The 24,364-nt window shown below is 41.9% G+C and overlaps 1 long non-coding RNA gene across 2 annotated transcripts; it reads left to right on the forward strand.

Moving 5' to 3' along the window:
* Positions 1 to 537: 537 nt before the first annotated feature.
* On the forward strand, positions 538 to 23,846 carry LOC147046021 (uncharacterized). Of its 2 annotated transcripts, none has more exons than XR_015068253.1 (3): positions 538 to 656; positions 887 to 941; positions 23,725 to 23,846. It is a non-coding gene; the product is annotated as an uncharacterized LOC147046021 (long non-coding RNA). The 2 variants fall into 2 exon arrangements; XR_015068254.1 differs by having other exon boundaries at positions 23,730 to 23,814.
* Positions 23,847 to 24,364: the final 518 nt, after the last annotated feature.

The raw sequence follows: 24,364 nt of genomic DNA on the forward strand, positions 1-24,364 counted from the left end.
ATCACAGAAGAAAAGTAAAAAAAAAAAGTAACGAAATGACGACCATTACTTAATTGAAGAGAAATCATCTGCCAAAAAAAGACGGATATTTTACTTGGCAAGTCAATGGAAAGTTAATTAACATATAGTATATGCCCCCACCCAAAAGAAATCAAATGAAGACAATATTATGCAAGTACAGTTCTGTGTAAAAAAATAAAAGAATGCACTTTATTAAAGATTCTAAATTGTGCTGAAATAGCACTATAAATGATTATTTAGGGTACAATAAACCGTATAAATGTCAAAAGTTCAATCATAAAATTTTAAACTTGTTGTGCAATACCACCTGCTGGAGATGGAGTGGTACTTCTTCCACGCAGTAATTTACATAAAAGTTTTTTGTTTTTATTTAGATAATTGTAAAAAAAAGGGAGTACTAAAAGACATACAAGACAATCCTGAAAACGAATCATTTGATCCTTTATTAAAATTTGGCAGGTCGTGTTCGTTTTAACAAGTGTTCCTGAAAGCACCACGCCGCTAATTAGAGGGCGTAACACCTCCCACTCAAGTCAAGTGCACAGGTTCGGTAAAAAAAAATCATTACGAAATGGATAAGTGGATGCCTAAACTTAAGACGGGACACGGAGACTGCAGTGCTATCAATTTACAAAGTAAGAGGATAATTAAACACTCCAAAGAGTGTAAAGTGTCTATGTAGTCGTTGACGTTACAAAAACATTACCATTTCTTTTTTTTTGAACGGAATGCGTTTGTGAAATGACGTCGACTTATGCGCATGCGTTTAAAACAAGATGTGACGTAGTACAATGTTTACGGAAGTCTGTTATAAATTGTAATTCCACTTTTTTCTCTCCTTTTCTTTTCTTTTGGTGTCCATGAGAACAAATGGTAAAGAATTCCATGGATGAACAAAAGGCACAAGTCGTACCACCAATGTAAGTCATTTTGTCTTCTAACATTTATAGTCATTAATCAACATGAGATTTATAATAACGAACAAAAATACCAAGCATAGCAAAGAGAAACATATTTTCAGTCCGAAAATAATAAATAACTTTTCCAAATATGGACAAACAAGGTAAGTGACCAAGCAAATATTCACTAACAGCCACAAGATGGCAGTGTAGCCTCAAAAATGAACTCTATCCACTTGACAGCTGTGAAAAACAAGCTCCAAAATGAAATTTGAAACATGATGATATTGCTTGATCTTCACTCACCCTAAACATCCTTTTGGCTGTTTCATTCACCTCATTAGGAGAGTTTGACACATATTTCTACAATTTAAAATGTCCTTTTCTATCCTGACCACTATGCAAAATTACTCCTTTGTTTTACCGCCACACAAGCATAGAGGGTTGTGGTGCTGCATGTTTTTTTTTTTATATAGTTGTAATATTTGTTTCTGCATGTGCTGTGTTGAAGGGAAGGGGGGGGGGTGTTGCCTGATTCTCAGATGTCACATGATCTAATATGACTAGGACATACAGAGTATTTGTAAACAAGTGGCTTAGTGGGATTTAGGCAAAAATGACAAAAGCGATTTCCATGAAACTGGCTGGTTGTATCTTGCTGCACAGGTTTCACAAACCACATTGAAATGCGACAGCTAACGCACACACATTGTCGCGCAATACTGCGCAGTAGATGAAGTGTACATTTCCATTTCATATGGAATTGACTGCTGAAGTGTCTTGGAATCTTGAACTTTTTTGTGCCAATCCTGACGACTATTTAGAACTGTGTCGCAGTTTCAGCTAAAGAAAAACACTAAACATTTTAAATTGTGGCAGGAATGTGCTGACCCCAATTAACATGAGGTCACAAAAAATAAGATTTTTTTAACATCTTTGTGGGTGCTACTTCATGATCAGGAGTCATGTCTGAATACGCATTTGATCAAATCTGAAAATTGTTTTCTTTTTTTCTGCCAATCCACCAAAGCTTTGAAAGCGGTTTTGGATCCAAGCGACATGTCGATCAGATCAGATCAGATCAGATCAGAGAATCACCTACAGGAGAGGCGTGAGTGGGCTCCGGAATCTGATATCTGGACAATCTCGTCTGCAGGAGCTGCAGGAGCTACATCGCTCATTAGACTCAAAAAAGTGAACCTTTATTTTCATCTCCTGAGAGCTCTCATGGTGAAATCACGTGCTCCTGTCACCGGCACGTGTTAGCCGTCTCCAAGCCGTCCAGATCGCTAGCTATCTATACGGGGAATCCTTCACGTGTCTGGCAAACATGAGAAGCTCTTAAACTTGCACTCGCATACCGTCACGCAAAGTTGGACAAGTGCTCGCATGCATTTCACGGCTAGTCTCGCTTGTCAAGAACGTAAATCTAGAGAGACCGTTGGGTCGAAGAAGACGACACAATAAATTAGTGTCACCCGAGGGGGGCAGGGAGAAGCGAGAAGACCGCAAATCCATGCGTGTTTATGTTAATGCAAAAACATTCAGGAGACATTTAAGAAAGGCCGATAAGTCATCGGATCTTTGTTGCCGTCTGAACCGAGAGGTGGTTTTTAGCAGGATAATCTGGACATCGGCGGTGTGATAGAGTTCAGCGGGCTCCTCATACATTCATGCACGGGCTTGTCTGAGGCCGTTAAAATGAAATAGCAGTTTAACCTTGTTGGGTTTTATATTAGAGGAGGCCTTGCTTTATGATGGTGCCATCAAATTGCATTTTGTCTCTGTAGGAAGGAAATTCAGTTGTGAAATTCTCCATAGCTTCTTCAGATCAACTTTAAACATTTTATTCATAGTCTTTGTTAGCAAGATGGCGGATTCATCATCAATTAATGGGTCAGTGTGGAAACAAATCATTTAACGACCCTTTTTTTTTTTTTCCTTCAAACATTTGTGCGAAAATTGGGTGTATGTGTGATCACACGACCCCGGTTGCTGCCTACCGCACAATCGCAACTCCTTCTTTAAGATCTGACGTAATGACTCTCCCCACCGGCGGCCATCGTCTCGTAGTGGTCAGCGTTCGAGTCTCGCTGCCCGAGGCTCATGATGTAACAATTCTGCCGTCCACCACCGGACTGTGTGTGTGTGTGTGTGCGCGGTGTCCTCCCTCCCGCATGTGTGTTCGCCTGCCCACCATGTTCTGATGTTCGTATCGATGATGCGTCACTACCAGGCTTACCTGCGCATGTGCACAAATGGTGTCAATATTTTGTTTTCTGTTTTAAGCTCAGCCTCTGACTTCTTCTTGGGTTCCTTCATGTCATGCAGGGGTGATGTAAGCGGTGTTTATTAGCCAAAGATCACAAAGTCAGCTGTTGTAAGCATATCTATATAGGTCTCTGGACTCGTGTGCGTTTGATCAAGAACATTACGACGTAGCAGCAAATATTTTGTCTTCCCTTCTTTCGTCTTAACAGTTCTCTCGATTCATTTTGGTCGCCTTCTTTGGTTTTGTTATACCTAAAAAAAAAAAAACTATTTGTGTATTGATTTGAATTCATAACATTTTTAGACTTTTCTAAAAAAAAAAGAAACCACACAAATGGTGGGAAAAATCTACTGAGGAATAGTTTGCAGCCATTTTTACACCTATCGCCAACGATATGCATTTCAGTAAAGCAGTTTGAGCCGGCGTTCATCTCTGACACGCGGCAATAGTCGATCTGACACTCATCGTGTTCTCCGGCTAGTGCCAAATTGTGAGTACAGGCCCCGGTTGTGGCCTTCATGACAAACAAACTCACAGAGGCCGGAAACATGAGCACAAGTGGCCCGGCTGGAAGTCGATCCAGCTGTGCTTTTGAATTGTTGCCATCCTTCTGGTGTCTTCTGGAACTTCCTACACACTCTGGACATTGTGCCGGCAAACCCGGTCAAGCTTTATTGCCAACAGCGGAGAAGCTTCACTACCTCTTGATACCACTAGAAGTAAATCGGAATCTCCTTCCTTTCCCACCTGTTGTCTGCGAAAATGATTCGCAATGGTTATTAGGTCGGAACTGGGCAGGGTAACATCCTGGAAGTGGCACGATTCTGATGACGCCATCCCTGGATTTAAGTGGAGGAACGTACTTAGGTAGCAGCTGCCAGCTCCAGCCGGGGGTGTTTATGGCATTGTTTGGGGCGGTTCTTTTCACCGCGGTCCAACTAGCTGCTGCTTGGCTTTAATGTTAAGCTCACTGAGAAATGGTGTCATCTGGGGTCTGTTTGATCATCTGATAGTGTTAATGTAGGAATGAGGAATGTTGTCTCCAACTAGTATCTTGCAATGAGAAGATAATTTGTCACATCACCAAATATAGTGCCAAATATAAATAAATGTCGCAAATGTAGGTCAAGCCACAGGATTTCATGACATATAAGATCTTTGGTGACCCCCCCCCCCCCAACCCCTCCTCCATATCCTCTCATGCTGTCTCACTAACACACGTACACAGTCCTGATGAGATAAAAAAAAATCTGCGCTATCTGATATGAGATCCACGGTTACAGTCTGCCATCAGAACTGAACTTTTCGCCCCCCTCCCAGCTCGTTTTATCTCCCTCGCTGCAGTGCCAAAGTTTGGGAGACCTCCAGCAACATTCCCTGGCATTTCACACAAACTCCACTTCATTGCCACTTTCTTAGAGTGGTAGGTGGACTGGTAGTCACAAAAACCTTATTTTGGTAGCAAAGATACAAAATATTGACAAACAGGATCGCAAATTTGATTCTATAGGTCTGGTCATGGATTCAAAGTCCTCAAACTGAATTCATTTTGTCAATTATGACAAAAAAAAAGCATAATGTGTGAATGAAGCCCGACTTGACTGAATGAATGACGGCGGTGGTGACGAGCCGGCGAACGGCCGAATGAGATAAAAGAAAGAGCTGGAGTGGTTCGCAATCCAGTCCTCTCATCAATTTGTTTTCAGCCGCAAAACAACTCCCAATCGGATCGTTTGGCTTTTTCACCACGCCCTCGACGTTGCCGCAGTTCACTCAGTTGGGGCTCCAACTCCTTTCTCGGCCCTCCCCGTTTTTTATTTTTTTTTGCCGCTGTAAGTTGTGGTGGTGTTTATGAATGAACAGCACTGCAGGATATGAAAATGAATGAAAAATAAGAGATTTGCTGCTGTGAATGAATTGAAGGATGGTGGAAAATTGAAGGGAAGAAAGGTTCGGAAGGAACAAAGACTTTGAATTGCCACACCTTAATGGAATTGTCCCTTGTGTGTGTGTGTGTGTCTATGAGCCAGTGGGGAATCTCCCCTACCTGACTACCACACACACACACACACATTTTGGTTTCCTGTGCAAGCTCCGTGCTTTGAATAATAACGGGGTTACCCAGGCAACCAGCCTGGGATGATGGATGGGCTCGGCCCTGATAAACAGAGCACGTTGCTCAATCGCCTGCGTGTCACTGGGCGTCTCGTGTCGTAGTGGGAGTTTCTTATTATCGCCTTTTTTTTTTCTTCTGACCGGCGGAGATGTTTGTGTGATTCTGCGCTTTTGGGTTTGCCGCACAGGTGTTTGTTTTTCCACCACTCGGGTTGTCTCTCAATTGCTAAGAGGCCTGGTGCAGGTGATTAGTGTTGAAATCACACACACACACACACACACACACACACACACACACACACACACACACACACACACACACAAAACCCCTGACTCACTGCCTTATGGTAATAATGAGGCTATTGGGAGGGATGAGGTGGAGTGGCTGCTACTCACTTCCAGGTAGAATGCAAATTAATAATATAGCGCCTTGATTTAATTAAATTTGTGGCACAAACTGTTCATTGTGAGGGTCAGATGATTTTTTTATTTATTTATTCTGACCAGTGGTGACACATAACTCCAATTGACAATTAGAAATACACTTTTGGGCAAAGCTTGGAGGAGAAGAAGTTGGTAACCATCTCATGATCCTAAATAATTGATGACATATTTGCAGCTACATTGTGTCCGTTTCATCCAGCTTGACAGGTTCAAGTTTGTTGCATTTTTTTAAAATTACTAAAACAAAAACAAACAAAAAAAAACGTTTTGGTCCAGCACTGCCGGGAAACCTGCATATAATAATCCCTGGCTTTACCCCCAAAAATAGATTCAAATATTTTTTTTAAATATTCGTTTTTTAATATTTTTTTAAATATTTTTTTTTAAATATATTTTTTAAATATTATTAAAAAAACATGCTAACCCACCAGCCCAGAAAAATACATACTTTTAGTTCTCACTTGTAGCCACTGAATATTTTGAAATTCCCTCGCATCTCAATAGTATTAAATCATGTTGGAGTTGTTGGAAAGTGCTGAGAGATGAACCCAAGCTGCTGTGGCAGAGTCCAATCCTCTCCCTGTTACCATGACAACCCCCTCTCAAGACAATTTTCATTTAAAAAGACATTATATTGGATTATTTTACAGTTATTAAAACCACATTGCTCATGTCCTTGTATTGTTTCTGGACTGACTGGTGAAACCCGAGTCCATCCTAGACCAAGCCCAATCTCATCAACTCCAAAAGCACCTTCTTGAAATAACACACCTCCCGCCTCGTTTTTTTTTTTCTCTCCTTTTCGTGTTTTCTCTGGGCAAGCATAAAAGCCTGCCAAGCTGATTTTCATCTTCAGGAGCAGACATCTGGAGCGCACATCCCCAACTTGATCATCTAAATCTCTGCCATGATTACACTATGCCATGTTGACCTGCAATGACGTAACCACTTTTTTTTTTTTTTTTTTTTGGGGCATCAGAACCCACCCCCTTCACCGAGTATTATATTCTTCATCTTTCTGAGATTTGCCCCCCTCTCACACTCTGCCATCAGGATTAAAAGTCTTAATCTTATTCCTAATGCCATTCCCAGCACTAGCTCAATAGGACTAAATAAGTTTAGGAGGATGGATTTTGGAAAGTTCCCAGATGATTTTGTGCTCGGGCTGTATTGGCCGTGAGAGCGTTATGCAGATGGCCGGCGGCATTTAGCAGCCTCCAGGGAGGAGCAAGTCTCCACTATCAATGCATCCTTGAAATATCATTTAAGGACATGTTTCGGGCATGTTAACCCAACTTCAGAATTATTTCAAGGCAGTATAAATGCAAGGTGAGTAGTGCTAAGTCATTCTGTATTGTACAATGGAAAAGTCACATTTCCACCACGTCATTCCTTTTTTTGTTTTGTCATCATAATCAGGGAGTCACGTGACTTGAGCAATGAACACAAGGTTTTTTTAGTTCCATGCTGCCATTTCTTGCTTTGTTGACAATTTCCAATGACAAAATTAAATGCATATTCCTACTAGCTCATCAAATATTTCAATGAGCCAACAACCATGCGTGAGTCATCCTACGTAACGTTCGGCCCTCGGATGTTCTGCGTGGTGACATTTTGGGCCTGCTTTCTCATTAAGTATGCAGTCAGAGTCAGCGCTGCAGCAGAGTGGTCTAATAGACCAATCAGGCTCCAAAGACGTCTCGTCTTCATCTTTGCGCTGGCCAATTAACTTCCTTTCACTCACGTCTCGGGCCCGTTCCTCCTCGCGTGCTAAATTCCTCCTCCCGTTTCTTCACTCGCCACCAAATTGAATGTCATTCATACCTCTTTTCATTTTTCCAGCAGTAAAAGCGGGGCTTGTCTTTCCTCACGTGATGACGCCTGATGTTTTATTGCGCCATCTCATTTGGCGGCGGTCCCTAAAAGCATTTGGCGAAAGGTCACAAACGTTTATTTTCTTTCAAGGTGACAATTAGATGCTGTTGAAATGGGATGCCCGGGGGATACCGAGTCCCCCGGTTCTCCTGCCTATTTCATCTTCTCCAGACCCGGTAAGAATGACGTAACTCCCCCGTACCAATTCAGAGAGTAAATCATAAATAGTAAAAAAAAAAAAATGTTTTCTCTGAAGTGGCCAATAAGCCTTTGTAAGGTGGGATGACTCAAGCTTGTCAAAGAAAGACGGAAAGTAGCGATAAGACATTGGCAATATTGCAAGTGGACCATCGGAGGCAATAAAGCACGCAACATTAATCAGCGTCTTCATCTCGCCGGCTTGTCTCAGAGGTTGACTCACTCTTTATTAGCAGCTCCGTTGCCGTTAGCTGCTCACAGGCTGCACACAAAAAAAAAAAAAAACACACCATCATGTCAGTACAGTCTTACTAGACTGTTTTGGACCAGGAGTGCGGATTCCGACCGGACGGTATTAAATCGGCGGGATTTGATGCTATTTTGTCAATGTTAAGCTCATATTCAGATTTGTCGTCCTGGAAGGATTTTTGTAAAGCCACAAAGGTCACTTTGGCTCACATGTGTAAAATCTGATCAGAATAGTAGTAGCTGGGAAAATATCGAGAGGTTGAGAATGTCTGTTTACTTGTGTCTAGATATGCCCGCTTTACTGTTATGTCATCCATGAGTTTATTTGGATGAGCCGGTGGTTGCGAAAGGGCTGAGTCATGCAAAACGCTTCCCACGTCTGGTTCAAATTGAGGTGGAGGTGAGTGCCAGTGGAATGACTTTTGCCTTAAGCCCAGTCATTATGCTTATTGGCCCCTGACTATATTGCATTACATAATGAGAGCGCTAAGGTCGTGTAAAGAGACTTTTCAAAGTTTTTGCTGAAGCACAGCCACAAAACGGAATTTTTTTTAAAAGCTCTCGTCACTTATTTGAGTCACAAGCGTCGAGGCAAGCACGAGGCACCCAAAGCTGTGCGACCGAGTGTAGCATCCTACAAAGATATCTATTATTTATTTATTTACTTATTTAGTATTAGCCCGAATATAAGACGAGTTTTTTTTCATTGAAATAAAACTGAAAAAGTGTGTGAGGGGGGGTCGTCTTATATTCGGGGTCTAGACAAAGGCTTTTTTTCAAACTTGAGTCTAATCGCGGTCGTCTTATATTCGGGCCAATACGGTATTTATTATTTTATTGTTTTATTATTTTTATCATCTGGTTTATAGCAAAACTGCTTGCAAACTCGCTTTAATTGGCTGCATTTGAAGCTTTTATGTATTTCAAGTGTGTCCTCATACTTTGTCATTGAAGCAAGAAGGCTATATTTCTAAATTATATAAGCACTTTCTGGGAGGTGGCGCGGATTAATCACAGATTAAATGAAGGACACGTTGATACAATCAGTTTCTTGCTGACTCATGCCCTTGCTGGGCTGCTGCTCCATTGATTGACTGTCAGATGAAAACAAGAAGCACCAGTTTGACTCACAGCCTTTGTTGGAAAAAGCCTGATGGAAAAAAATAACATGAATATAACCGTGAGTCAAAGAGGAAGAAAAAATAAAGGCAGTTTATTTCGGTTTCAGGAGCTTTGCTGAAACTAAGGTGAAATATCGATCTTTGGGAAGAAAAAAAATGGATGCCATGTAAGTGGAAGTAGCTATGACAGCTCAAAAGAAAGAATTTGCATGACGATGCGGATAAATAATAAATATGTGGCCAGCATCTTCATCCAGTATATTTTTCCATTTGAATTTGCCACCAATTTTCGATTGGTCTTTCTTCCAACGCATTGCATTTGACTTCACTCAACTCTGCCAGAAGCTTATTGATCGGAGCTGTGTTGATTTCAGATTGCGTGTATTGCACCCGCACATTTGCTTCCCGCTCTCAGCGCTCAAAAGCTTACCCACTTTACCATGATGTTTTGGTAGGCAATCTTGATCTCCCCCCCCCACCCCTCCCCTCCCTCTCAAGCAGCGCCTTAACCTTGGTGAGGACAACAGATTCCGTAGCTTCGTGTTTTACTTCAGTGATGCTTAGCCATCTGCAGAAATAGCACCCAAATCGATAAAATAAACATAAATTAGAGAAGTGCATCATATGATCGACTTTGAGTAGGTCACAATTTGCCAGTCAAGGACGCATAAATCCAAATATGGCAGGCTTTCAAATATTTTTATTGCTGTTTTTTTTCTCATTGGCATTTATTAAGCCCCTGTCTGTGTAACCTGCTCTTTTTGAAGCTTGAGGTATACACAGAGGGTGTTTCATACAATGGAGTCCTTCCAAAAGCTCCCTCAAAGACACACACACTCACACACACACACACACACACACACACACACACACACACACACACACACACACACACACACACACACACACACACACACACACACACACACACACACACACACACACACACACACACACATACCCTAGTGTCCGCTGACTCACACTCAGGCACAGGGCCCATGTAATTATTTTGTGTGAGATAAACTTGCATACCTGCTTGCGAAACTGAACTCTCAAAATGCCAAAATGGAACATGCAAGAAGTGGAAATTACAATTTAATTTGATATAAATATTAAAATAAAATATAATATTGATATTATAAAATAATAAATAAAATAATAAAGTAAATTAATGAATGTTATTATATATGAATAATAATTTTCTAAATTATTTTTTAATATTTAATTTACAATTTTACACAGTCACAGTTTTTCCGTTGCAGAATCAAATAATACATGAATTAATCAAATAATATTTAAAATAAAATTAATAATACTTTTCTAAATTATTTTTTTTAATATTTAATTTACAATTTTACACGGTCACAGTTTTTCCGTTGCAGAATGTCGCTCAATACGCCGGCGCTCAATCGCCATGCAGCAAAGAGTTGACGACGATTGTATTCTTTTCGTCCGGTCTGGTCATGTCGCTGGCTGTGTTTTTCCACCCACCAATTTGCATGTGTAAAAACCAAAGGGCTAGCACGTAGCGGTTGCACAAGTTAAGCAGAGGGAAGGCCCACCTCACCTTGCAGCATTGCTGCAGGACAACATCATCTTTCATCAGCCCTCCTGTCCTCTCTTCTTCCCGTGCCTAAAGCAATCTTGGACAGACATAAATACCCAGTGTGCCTCTGACATCATGGAGTTTCCACTGTGGGCTGCCTTGGCTGACTTTAGAGATAGCAGCTTTGATATTTCACACTGCTGGCTCGCTCACAGGGGTTCCCCACCCGCCTACTGACCATAGATGGACTTTCCAGCTGCTGCTTTTGTAGAGGGACACCATTTGATAGCTCAGTGGATTCATCAAACATCATTCTCACATTGCAAGAAACACAAAAAGCCTTCAATTGTGAGCCATTTGTTACGACGGCTAGCGGCTAACATGAGCAAACGCTCTGGCAGAGTTGAACGTTCACCACGGTGCTTGCCAAAGTGGTGAGTGATATAACTTCACATTTTCCCTCCCTTCACAGGGATGCGTGCTCCAACGGTGATATGACACCTCTAACTTTAGTCTCCCTCTATGCTACTCAAAGTAATCCGGTTATGATGCACTCTTGGCCTACGGAGGGAGCAGAGCTTCCATTCCCGCGTCTGAGAAGCTAAAGTCTTACGTGAGCATTTGACATACACTGGGGGATGTTGCTATAATTGCAGCTTTGTATTCCTGTATTCTATATACAGTGTCCTTAAAATGAATTTTGACGTTTATAGTCGTCAATGGGTTAATGACAGCCCGGCAGTCCAAATTGTCGTGACAAGCTGCTCGAACGAGCCATGTGATTTCTGCTCCTCTCTGTAGAGCACAGGGATTAAAAAAAAAACACAGCTGGCGTTATCTCGTTGGAAACAATTTATGGAGTTCTGAGGTGGTCCGGGAGGACGGCGTATACCCAAACTCCCATTAGCGGCTTCATTAGCTGAATCGATTAGATGACGATAGCACAAATGTGGCATTTCAAGTTGGCTGCTCAATATTGTGCAGGATATAAAAAGTTAACACACCCCTGTTCAAATGCCAGCTTTTTGGTAAGGTAAGTCATTTCTAAACCGAGATCATGTGGTTGCAGAAGTGTGCACACCCTCCAAATCAGGATGTGAATGTGCTCAGAATGAGCATGAATCAAATTCAAAGTCCCGTTTTTTTTTTTTTGTGTCACGTACAATGAAAGGCTGGCAATTAATAGAAATATCAAAGTGATAACAAGCACAGCCACACAATTCCAGCTGAGGTGCCAATACCGGAAGATGTGACACCTTCACCTGTCTAACAACCTGTCCCTTGCATCTAAAATAAAAAAAAAATTCACAGCAGTCAGTCATTCACATTTGATGACAATATTTTGCCAATAATAGCATTCCTATCAAAATACAGGGAGAAGTTGGAGAAAAAATATAAATAATAGCAAAACATCCCAAAGTATTTTTAGTTATATACCGTATGTCATCCTCCTCTTGCTCATCAGCCTCTTCTTCCTCCCCCTCCTCCTCCTACTCCCTTCTTGTCCTCTCCTTCCTCCTCTTTCTATGACTCATCTGATTTTAAATGTGCGAGGCTTTTTCCTTGATCTCTCCAAACCTCATGACACCTATCAAGCAGCCCGTGCCTCCATCGTACAGTACTTTTGAGCCCGCCGCATTGAGCGCGCGCGGCAGAGGTGCCTGCGAGTTGTTGTTTTAATCACGCTATTTTCATCACACCACATGGAGAAACATACGGGGCATTTGAAAGCATCTTTTTATCCGCAGGTTGTACAAACACTGACTAGCGCTCCATCATCACCATTGGATGCCAGCACGGTGGAGGAGAAAACATACCCACCTATTTACAAGCGCTAACTGAGGTATTAATCCAATTTTGTTCCGCAAAACAAGTCACCACTTTGACTGATTTTATATCATACAAGGAAATCTCTGCGATGAAACAGTCATCCACTCCTAGATGGGTATTGGAATACAAATGGTGCAGCAAAACAGATAGACAAACAACTCTTTATCTGCTGCTTGGAATGCCTCAGATTACCGCAGTTCAATATTTTTTGTTTAGGAAAGAAAATGGATTTTTTGTAGAGAAGTTGGTCGAACACGATGCAGTTCATCAAAACTCTTTGAATCATGTTATTAAATATTTCCTCCTGTTTATATATGCAGTCGAAAGTCAGAGATGTGATAGCTTTGATGCCTAAGTGGCTCTCGGTACCAAATCACCGTTAGTGGCACTTGACATCCACTCGGATGAGTCGCGTGACGCCGAGCATCGCTAATCACTGCGACAACCACCGTGGCGTTTCCACGCTTGACCTTGGCACAATAACAGGGGAAAGGCCGTGGCTGTGTTAGTTTGAACTGAAAGTTGAAAGTTCACTTGCATTTTGCTGCCTCAAGTACGCCGACTGAATATGTCATTGCGGTAAAAGGTCAAAATGAAGTGAATCGTTTTATTACAGGAGAACATTGGAATCTTTTATTACTGCGGCGGCGTAGGGATTGATCCAGGAAGTAAACGGGACGTCACATGTTTGGCGCATCAGTGTGTTTGGATGACAGATGGCGTGACAAAGATTTTTATGACTTCTCTCCATCTTCACATCCTTTTTTCCAACTTCTCATTGGCACCTTTTGTCTTCTCTCACCTGCTCACGGCAATGTGACGTGCGATTGTGTTGCAAAGGCGTTGTGCATCTTTTTTATTGGATGTAAAAGTCCGTCAACTCTCTCTCTCTCTCTCTCTCTCTCTCTCTCTCTCTCTCTCTCTCTCTCTCTCTCTCTCTCTCTCTCTCTCTCTCTCTCTCTCTGCAGTCACCATTCCGGTGTTTTTGCGGCAATGCCGAGGTTGTTCAAGCTTTTTATTTATTTTTTGATAAGTGGTACTGACATAGATAGGAGATAAGTGGGAGGAGGAAAAACTCCCTGAGTGGTGGAGGGAGTTAGAAAGAAAAAGGAGGGAGTCTCAACATAAGAAAAAAGTGACGGCGCAGAAAAGGAGAGAAAACGAAAGAGACGGCAGCCTAATGAGCGGCTCGTCCACGTGAGATGCGAGTTAAGTGGGAGCTGGCTTTCATTTAAAAACCTGCTTTTAACTTTTTTTTTTTTTTTGCACCATCACCAGATTTGCATCTCGCACTCTACGTAGAAGAGATAAGAAAAAGAATCCGCACTTTGCTGAGCTAAAACCTTGTCAAGGACAAACCATCCCTACAAATTTGAATTTAGCAAATAGAAGCTAACGTTCGAGGTGATGGTAGACCCGAGTGTGAAATTTAGCTCACTAGCCTAACTGTGACTCACTCTTGCTGTTGCTATGGAAACTATCATCGGATATCATCAACACTTTTAATTGCTGACTTTTTTTTTGGGGGGGGGGGGGGGGGCTTTAAAGGGACCAACAATGAGGCCTTTAAATCATGCAGGCATCTTTGCGAGGAAGCTTTAAGTCATCGGTGTCAAACACGAGGCTCGGGGGCCAGATACGGGCCGCCGCATCATTTTATGTGGCCCGCGAAGACATATTGTGCATCAAATTGTCTTTACGTTTAAATATCGGAACAGCTTTTACTCGTGTAATTTGGAAACAACTTCTTTGTCAGTTTGTTTTGTAGTTTATACATTGTTTTTGTCAAGGGTCACTTTTGTCTTGTTAAGTGCCGTGTTGTCACCCACGAAAGTCGTTCACTGACATTGATTGCTTGTCTCCGGCTTGTGCTGTGGACACTACTCGGAAGCTTGGACCTGGGCCCAGGGGAACCTTTCGATCACACAAGTCACACTATGTCGGAATAGTTTCAATAAAATGCTTCAAGCGTTTTCTGATACCACCTCTGAGGGATCCTTCCCTTTTGACCCCATGCCTGTCATTACAATCCCAGTAAAAGCCTTCCCGTGTTTTTTCAATCACAGATTTAAGCGTTAACAGTGTGACCCCTAACATCTGGGCGCTTTCACACTAATCTGTGAAGGCTCCCCATTCATGCGAAAAGCTACATACAGGTAATTAAATCCAAGCAAGGGATTTTTCCGGGACGTCCATTCTCATCGTCCTTTTGCATTCCGCACGTGACTTTTAGTAAAAAAGAGACAAGACAACCATTGAAAAATGTGTGGTGCATTATTATATATTATTTATATGATAAGATTTTCCTTTATTTGTTCCACAACTTCCAGTCTCCATAATTTAAGGAAATTTGAAAGAACAAACAGGAATAATAAAATAAAATATTTCAATTCCTGAATCTCATTTACGTTAAGTGCTGGCAATTTACGAACTGGGCTTTGTGTCATCATTTGTGACAGCAGTCCTCGCGCTGGTATATTTTTCATTTAGTACACAGACAAGCTGGCCCTGTTTCATTGCTGTTTGAACCTTTTGTACTCGGATAAAGTGGATTACCTCAATCCACTTCATTCTCTTTTTGTCTCGTTTCACACATTGTATCTCGCAGTGATCATAATTGAATTTACAATAATATAATCTCCTATATAAAATATAAATGTATCAAATAATATCATAATTGGGTCACATATTACATCTGCTTTTATACCACACATCTTTTTATTGTTTTCCAAACACATTTCAATCCTAATTTGATGCTGTATATGGAGGAGGAAAAAGAAGAGGGGAAGGATGCAGCATTCCCAGCATCCCCTGGAGTGCAGTCTGTGAGTCAGTTAAAGCGTAATTAATATTAACAGCAAAAGTCTATTTTTACATCAGTCGGGGTTTTTTTTTTTTTTCCTTTCTTTCTACATGTGCGTTTGCTCATACACACACTGCGCATCTCCAGCCTGGATGTGTGTATGGAACTGTGTGTGTGTGTGTGTGTAGATGACAGAGATGGTGTGGGTGGGAGTTGGCCCAAGCAGCCCTCCCTCCCTCCCGCAGTTCTAGCGAGGGGAAAGTAGAGCAGTAGAGCACACGTGAGGGAGCGAGAGCGTGGATTATTGCACTTGAGCTCTGCGCATGTGTGCACATCCAAATGAGGGTGTGTGTGTGTGTGTGTGTGTGTGTGTGTGTGTGTGTGTGTGTGTGTGTGTGATGAAAGGCTGCATGAGCAATAACTTCATACTGGCACGGTATCTTTTGATATATTTCTATTTGCATGCCGGCTCATAAATTGAATGCACGCTTTACACTTATTCAAATAGCTTTGATTTTTTAAAATGCCATGGAATCCAAATTGTGGCAATTGATGTCCGAGTCAAGCACGTCACAGCCGATGAATCGGACAAATATTCATGAAAGGTTACGCTATGAAATACAGGCAAAATATTGGATCATTTATCTGTTAGAATTTTAATTCATGACAAAGAGAAAATAAAAATAAAAAAATCTGCTGAATTTGTATTTAATTTTTATGTGTAGTTTATCTTTGGTGTCAGACAAAATTTCTGAATTTGAGGTACAAAGGTTTCTCAGATCATTTTCGATGAAATACAGACACAATAACCCATGGGTTAACACATGCAATACAATATTTTGTAGCGATGAGCTTCAAACAGAAAAAAACAAGACAAATAAATAACTCAGCAGGCTGGTCTGAGATTTTTTTTTTTTTTTAATTTGGAACAAAACAACCAAGCCATTTTGTTGTGCATTGTACATTAAAAGATCAACATTCTTCTGTTGAAGTGTGATTACTCACCAGTGGAACTGCAGCATTAGGTTGCATGGAAAACTCCCTCATCCAATTTAATAAAAAACATCACTCTGACATAACAGTCGAGTCCAGCTGGATTTATCCCCCCCCCCTCTCGTATAATGAATGTTTGATGATGTCACGAAGGCCAAATTGTGATTCTTATTTTTTCGGGTTTGTCATTTGAACGCTGTTGAAATGATCCAACAAGATTACCCGGAGACGGTCAGTCTAGAGAATTGTCAAAAATCGTAGACCCGCTTGAAGTTAATATTGGCTAAGATCCAGATGATGATCTGGATCTCTTCACAGTTGATAAATAGAAACTCAAAGTCAGTATGCCCATCCCCAGGTATCTCTTCATTTCCATCTCCCCGGGAAATCCATCCTCTTTTTTTTGTATTGGCCGACCTTCTGTCAACCCCGCCGCTATAATCTTTACCCATCTCGCTCGTCACACATTCCTCTCGTTGGGGTCGAGAAAACACGTGGCCAGATGTGCAGGGATTCCGCTGCCAAACATCTGCCCACCATTTGCCCACCGGTGCTTCGCATGCATCAAAAACAAACAAGCTTCTCGCGAGCATACGAGGACAAGAATAAAAGAAAAAAAATATATAAAATAATTAGGGATGATGTGGTCATGGAGCAGTGTTGAGTAAAGCCTTGCGATTTGTTGATTTCATCGGCGAGCTGGACAGCTCCTTTCTTGACAAGCTGGCTATTTATTTAAGTGACACCTTCCAGCAGAGTAGCAGCTGTCAGCAGCAGGCGTTGGCAGGCGCACACTTCACACACACAAACAAAATATGTTTAATGTAAATACTAGGAAGATTAAGTCCCAGAAAAAAAAAAAAACGTGTCAAGTTTGCCTATTAAAAACACTTTCACTCAGAAGCTATTTGATGGCACCTCAAGTATTTATTAGTTCTAAAAGTCACGATCTGTTCTTGTACACTTCTGGCTGACATTTTAGCATTAGAAGATGATGTCACTTTTATGGCCGTGTTCTTCTAGGATAAAAAAAAAACCTTCTTGCTAAAATGTGAAGCCAAATTTGTGTCGTAGAGTACAATGATAATAAAATAGCATTAAGCTAGAAGTATTATAATTATATTCCATTAAGCTGCCAAGGAATACTCACTCAATTTTTTATTGTTTTAAATGTCTTTTGAAAGGATCATTTATGATTTCAAATGAAATCACGAATCATGGAACGTCTCCTCCGTAATAAACTGGGATTTTTCCCTCATCTGATGTTTTGTAGAAAAGCAAAGAAATAATCAAGTTCAAATCTTTGACTAAACAGATGAGATTCTTACAGAGATGAAGTAATGACACACACACACACACACACACACACACACACACACACACACACACACACACACACACACACACACACACACACACACACACACACTCACACACACACACACATCTCAATGTTTGCTGTTAGCGCAGCCTTGGTGGTAGTTATGTAATGTTTGCGAGCACGACGTATGCCAATGAGTCGACTCCGTTCAGGGAGCTTGTCCACTTTTTCTGCACACACGCGACAATAAAAAATATCATTCTATCGGTCATAAAAGATACGTTACCGCTCCATATGCCCGAGGGCCAAAGCGTGAGCGAGATTCCACGGTTTCCATTTTGCTCGTCTCCCCGCGCTTCTCCAAACAGCCCCGCTCCCGAGTCTCTTCCAGGCCTTGTTTCCATAGTAACGTGTTACCATGGAAACTAGGTGACAGTGCAGCATGTCCTGTCTTCTTAATGCAGACCGGAGGTGTTTAAGGAGGGAAAGTTTCCTCTTTTTTTTTTTTTTTTAGTCGCCGTGTTTGCCGAGATGAAGACTCGCTCATGTATGACGTTTTGTTTTGCATCGCGTTTAATGAAGGCCGATACGTGATAATCGAACGATTCGAAACAACATTCTCCCGAGCCGAAACTTGGTATTCTCACCAAGTTCTTCACGAGCGCTTAAAATAACAGCACACAGAGATAAAAGTTCTTTTTCTGTTGCCTTCAATCTCGGAACGTTGAAAAGATAACAAAGCCCTTCACGTGCACCACGAGGGAGGGAGGGAGGGAGGGAAGAGTCCGGCGAACCCGCAGTTACAACTCCAGTACTCTAAATGCTCCTCTGTCGATCCAAATGTGGGGCACGAATTGTGAAAAGCCTCGACCTGTGTTGCACCACCGTTTGTGTTCCAATATCCACTACAACACAATTTGTGAGTCTGTCTCAATCAGTGAAAATTGTGGAATTGGCAAATCATTCAGTCAGTCTGACTTGCATGTGAGTTTGATGTCAAGTATTTGACAAAAAAAAAAAGATTGGTGCCTGCATCACTTCCGCTTGAAAAAAACCAGATATCCCCTTACTGTACAGCACCATCTATTTGAGTCAGCTCCCATCATTTCACCAATCCATTTTGGACAATTCTATGCTCCCGACCTCTTGAGAGCAATTTAGGAAAGTGCATTCCAGTTCACAAAGCAAAAAGGCATGCTCGGATGAGATTGGTACGAGAGAGAACTTGAGAGCCCTGACCTCAATCGACTTTAGTATTCAGGATCAACTTGATGTGACGGCAGCCAAAGTTCCGCCAACTAACACAATGATGGTGCATTTTTTACAAAGCCGTAATGGAGTCTTTCCTCACCCTCTCTGTCAACCATCTGCTGCACTGCAGCCAAGGACAAGGGCAGACTCGGCTCAGGCGGATTGCTCACTCCGCCTCACTGAGGCTGATTGGACGCAATCTTCCTCGGCCTGCACATCTCCATTTGTGTGTGTCAAATAAAGGGAATCACAGCTCGGTGTTGTAAACACGTCAGATACTGCGCTGACAGCCGCTTGCGCTAGGTGTAAGCGACACCGCCGGAGCTGTGACAGTCGACGGCAATATTGAACTGGCGGATTGGCAGCTTGAACAATCGAATAAAAACTGGGTCGACTTGAGCTATTGCCGCCAATCACACATGCTAATTGCAACCTAAGAAATAACGCCGCCATTACTGTCATGTCTGGATGTCAAATCTCTCTCTTTTTTTTTTTTTTTTTTTTGCTTCTCTCATCCCAGCTTCAGTCTCTCCTTCCTTCACTTGTTCTCCTGAGCTTGCAGTCAAGCTGCCTGACACTTGCCCAGTGTTAGCGTATAATGAGACAATAGCAGAGCGCTTTTATCCAATTTTCCCGTAATGAGTATTGATCTGTCTTTGTGTGAGGAGCTGCAAGGAAATATTGCAGATGCTCTGAATGGGGATTTTTTTTTTTATCTGAAATGATTTTTTGTCAGTCAACAGGACACATTTATTATGGTGGAATCTTGTTTTGGGTTCTGAAACTTAATCATACAAAATCCAAAGCAACCTTACCCCATGGAAACAATGTATAGCCAAGTAATTTGTTCCGGACACGGAAACACACAAACAAAATATATATTTTATGGAGAATAACCATCATTTTACAAACAAAAACAGTGTGAAATACACATTTTATGAGTTCTTTCTTGAATACTGTAGTGTTTCCCACCTTCAAGATTTAGTAGTCACACACCGAGTACCCCAAGGACATGTAGGCATGAAAATATTTTACTTTAATAAATAAATGCTTATCATAATCAAATATTGCCCCATAAACAAACATCTAGGTACTCACCAGGATAGTCCTTCCCTGACTTCTGGCTTACGCAACAGTTACTGACTAATCTGAACCTTGGTTTGGGCCTAAATGACTGCAGCAGAAAGATTGACACTAATTGGCTCTTCCTGTCCTTCATTGCACGGATACACGCACACACACACACACACACACACACACACACACACACACACACACACACACACACACACACACACACACACACACACACACACACACACACACACACACACACACACACGCAATGTGACTGTATTTAGAAGAGCTTGCAGATGTGCGTTATGTAAACGTTTATCGATAGAGAACAGATTGGAGCAGACTATTAAACCTCGATGGGGAAGATTTCTTTTTTGTTTGAACGTCTTTTTGCAGGTTGTTATGGAAACTGCTCTGCAGCGTTCTTGTTCTTTCTACTGCAGATTCTCTACCAAGCATAAAAGTATATTTGTGGTGCACAATGAAAGTTGCAACAAATTGCATTCTGCATCCAAACAAACATCCCCAGTTCTGCTGCTTCCACTAATGTAGTGCAATTCCAGTCAGATTTCCAAATCCTCTAAGGGGTGAATTTGATGAAGTGAGCTTCGTTAAGTTTTCCGGCGACATGCATATTTTTTGTTTGAGTTTGCAATGAAGCCTTAAAAACAAAGACTTAAAATCCACAGCCGGAGTTAATCTTTTGATGCCGTGAGAGTTAGTGTGACTCACTGCTTAGATCAGGCAGGCAAGTTTTTTTTTTTTTTCCCTCCTCAAAATTAAATTCTGAAGTGTTCTTCTTTCGGGACTTTGGAGTTCCACAGTCATCAATATTGTATCATTTCAACTGTTTTTGTTGCTGTTCTGTGGGCATGGGCACGAAATAATCCAATCCAGAGCGTGTTTTGGGAATTTAAAGGACAGCTGCTCTTAAATGCTAAATCAAAGGTTATCATTTGGTGTTTTTTTTTTTTGTGTGTCACACTTTAAAGTCTGGCCCACTGACCAATTAGGATGGTGCCAGATTCCCGTGGCCAGCCCTTTGGGAGAACCTCTGAGCAAGCAGACACACTGGCCCATTTTTTTTCTCCTCTGTGACTGGTTGCTTACAGCACAGGTCATGCATTTGGTACCCTAACTCCAAAAATGCGCAGAGCTCCCACAAATTTGAACCACGACATTCAGTGACTTTTTTAAAATCTGTCAAAATTGTCTCAAAGAGAAACTGATTTGAAGTGTAAAAACCTTTAGGGACCACTACGAAAATATCAGTCATCACGTTCGAGTCACCTACTTAGTCATTCAACCCAGACTTTTCACCACTGCGAGATTATTATTTTTTTCCTCACGTTGAATCATCATTGTCGTCTCATCATATTGTAGACAAGCTAATAGCTACAATAAACGAATCACACCCACACGTTGCGACCTTAATTGATAATTACATATTAGTGCAATTTGATATTATTCGAAATGTTTTTGACAATAAAAGGTCATGTAGACACACACACACGGAGGGGAGCAGAATATGCTAATGTGAAACTGTGCCAAACATGTCACTGTACCAGCCGCTCACATTCTGCTCCACTTTTTTTTTTTTTGGTGTGGCTTCTAGTCCTCTGAGTTTTGGGGATCCTCCAACTGCCGTGATGAAATTATTAATTACACATTGACTGACTATAGTTACCTTCCCATCTTTTCATCATCCAAAAAAAAAAGCTTCTTCTCTTTGAATGAATTTGTCACGATTGACCGTGGAGTCAAGAATGGTCGCTTGCGGAACATGACAGGCGGTGCAGGGAGACTTGTGTTGCAGCCTGACAGTGGGAGGCTGTGGGTGTTTTGAAGTAAAAAGTAGTTTAGCAATTAAAGCAAAAACTCTCCTCCTGGTCCCCGCTGAAAAGAGAAGACAGGATGGTTGAGGAGAGACAGCTTGTGGGAGGGAACCAAAGGAACGCAGATAAAAGCAGGTTATTTTCGATGAAAAGGGAAGAAAGGCTTTTGATTTTAGATCGCCGCATCCCATCGCCATAAGGGGAGAATGTGACAGGTTGGTGGTTATTTTATTTGGAGGGGTGGGTGTGGTTCCCATTTCATTTTTGGGACAGAGCTGACCCAGCCGAAGCTTTTAGGTTTGTTTACGTTGAAATAGAACAATTGCTTATTGGGCTAAAATACAAAGCGCCCCACCTGAAGCCCAACACACCAATTAGGCTGCAAAGGCCGACTTTGTTTTTTTTTTGACACCGCTCGACACATTCCCGCTCTTTGCGACGATAAAAGATTTCAACTGGGCTTGTTAATAAAACTTTCTGAGCTAACGAAGGCAAGATTTCCACTTCTGCTGCCTGTTGTTACTGTTTGGAGCGGAGCGGGTCTCCTGTTCTGACCTACATACATTATCGTGACCAACACCAAAGTGTTGGGGTTTTTTTTGGTCTCCATGGAAACATGTGGTATGAAGGGTGGGAAGAGATGCGGCAAGTTGAAAGGCTGGATGCACGCAACAGCCTCCCTCCACAGTGTGCTGCTGACAAGCCCACACAACTTGCTCTCTGAGAAAACGAGGAGGGTTAGCGTCTTAGCAGTGTGGAATGCGCAACATTAAGACGATGATAGAGCAAATTCAATTCAATTCAACTTTTGGAGTGGCCAACTTAAATCCAATTGGAATGTTGTATTGTGGCGTTCAACAGTCGGGGAGTCATTTTTAAAATCAAAATTTACTTTTATCATTTTACTATTCCACGAATACGCCTGAAAGAAAAACAGTTTTGCAACTTTCATTTGTCATTTCCAGCCAAGAGATGCCCAATCACACTTGAGGTCTCGTCAGAAATGTATGGGCAGCACATTATAGATACTATTTAAATGATGCTTAATATTTTGACAGGTGACTTCACGCCTATTTCTTCCCGGTAAAGCAAGAACTGACGTAATGTTGGGGGTGGGGGGGGAGTAACGTCTTCGATGTATAATTCATGTGTGGAGTGGGTGGGCGGCAGAGATGAAGTGTGAGTTGGGTGAGGAGAAGGGAGGATGGTGGGAGGGAGGGAAGAATCCAACTCTGCCCCCCCCCTCCCCTCCGTGATCCATCAGTGTGTCAACGTGTCTAAATCTCCCAGTGGATCAGCGTGATCAGGATTATGTATGCCTGTTACACTTGTGCACATGAGCTCCACTTTCCCTCCATGACATGTCTGAGACAAATTCACACGTGCGCTCATAGCGAATAAAGCATCTTTTGGGCCGAGGAGGCTTCATAGACTTCAAACCATTTTACTCTTCAAGGCAAGAATGAAGAGAAAACAAATTAAGCTGCAACAAGCCCTAAAGGGGAAAAACAGCAGAAGAGATGAGCTTTGTTAGCACTCCCCTCCCTTTTTTTTTTTTTTTTTTTCTCTCTCTTCGGCACGTTTTCGCCACGCACATGCTTGGCTGCGGGCTACGGCTGAGGTGAAAGAGAGGCGGCTAATGCTGAGCGTGCTCTCCTTCAGGGGAGGTGGGCGGTCAGCGTGGTACGTTTGACCGGTAAACAACGATGAAGAAAACGCCAGGCGGATTTATGAAATATGACATGAGAGTTTGACCTAAATAACACAAACACCTCCTCTAATGCGTCTACCTCTGCACTTTGTGTGTGTATGCACTCACCACTATATGTGTGTGTGTGTTTTTTTTTTTCCATGGCACCGTGATATCTCGAAAGGACAGTCTGCTGTGGGCCGTGGAGGTCTGCTGTTCGGAGATACGTAGTCCCCCCCATTGTTGTCTTCACTGCGTCACACGTTGAGGAAAGTGAGTCAAATACAAACACTCAGCCACACACCCATCGATCTAACGGTCAGGTCGGTGGTCGGTGAGGCACTGACTTGAGTCGCTTTTCCAAATTCACGAGACAAATTTGCAAATTTAGAGAATTAAGGTTCATTTTCTGCTTTGGCTTTCATTTATAGCAAAATATTTGAATGCATGGGCTGCAGCTGCAATTTTTGAAAATAATAAAAGTAATATTTAAAAAAAACCATTTCTGAAAGATTGACTTCATTGTATTTAAAATCGAATTACAATAAACTGTACCTCGAAAATGTATTATACATTAAAAGTCAAATCTAGACTGTAATGCACTTCAAAAAAAAAAAGCCGCTTAATTTCATTGTTGTCACACACCTTCACCTTGCAGCAGGACGACCGAGGAATACTCCTGGGTCGTTTTTAATGAGGCGCTCGTCTTACCCGCATCGCTGTGCACCAAGACGGGTCAACTCACGAGCACACAAGCTTCCACCGCCTCGTTGAATAATTGACAAGAGGCCACACTGTCACGTGTGCCAAGCGAGTTGTGCATG

The sequence above is a fragment of the Syngnathus leptorhynchus genome, chromosome 14 (assembly GCF_054491065.1).
Source record: "Syngnathus leptorhynchus isolate UIUO chromosome 14, UIUO_Slep, whole genome shotgun sequence".
Classification (NCBI taxonomy): Eukaryota; Metazoa; Chordata; class Actinopteri; order Syngnathiformes; family Syngnathidae; genus Syngnathus; species Syngnathus leptorhynchus.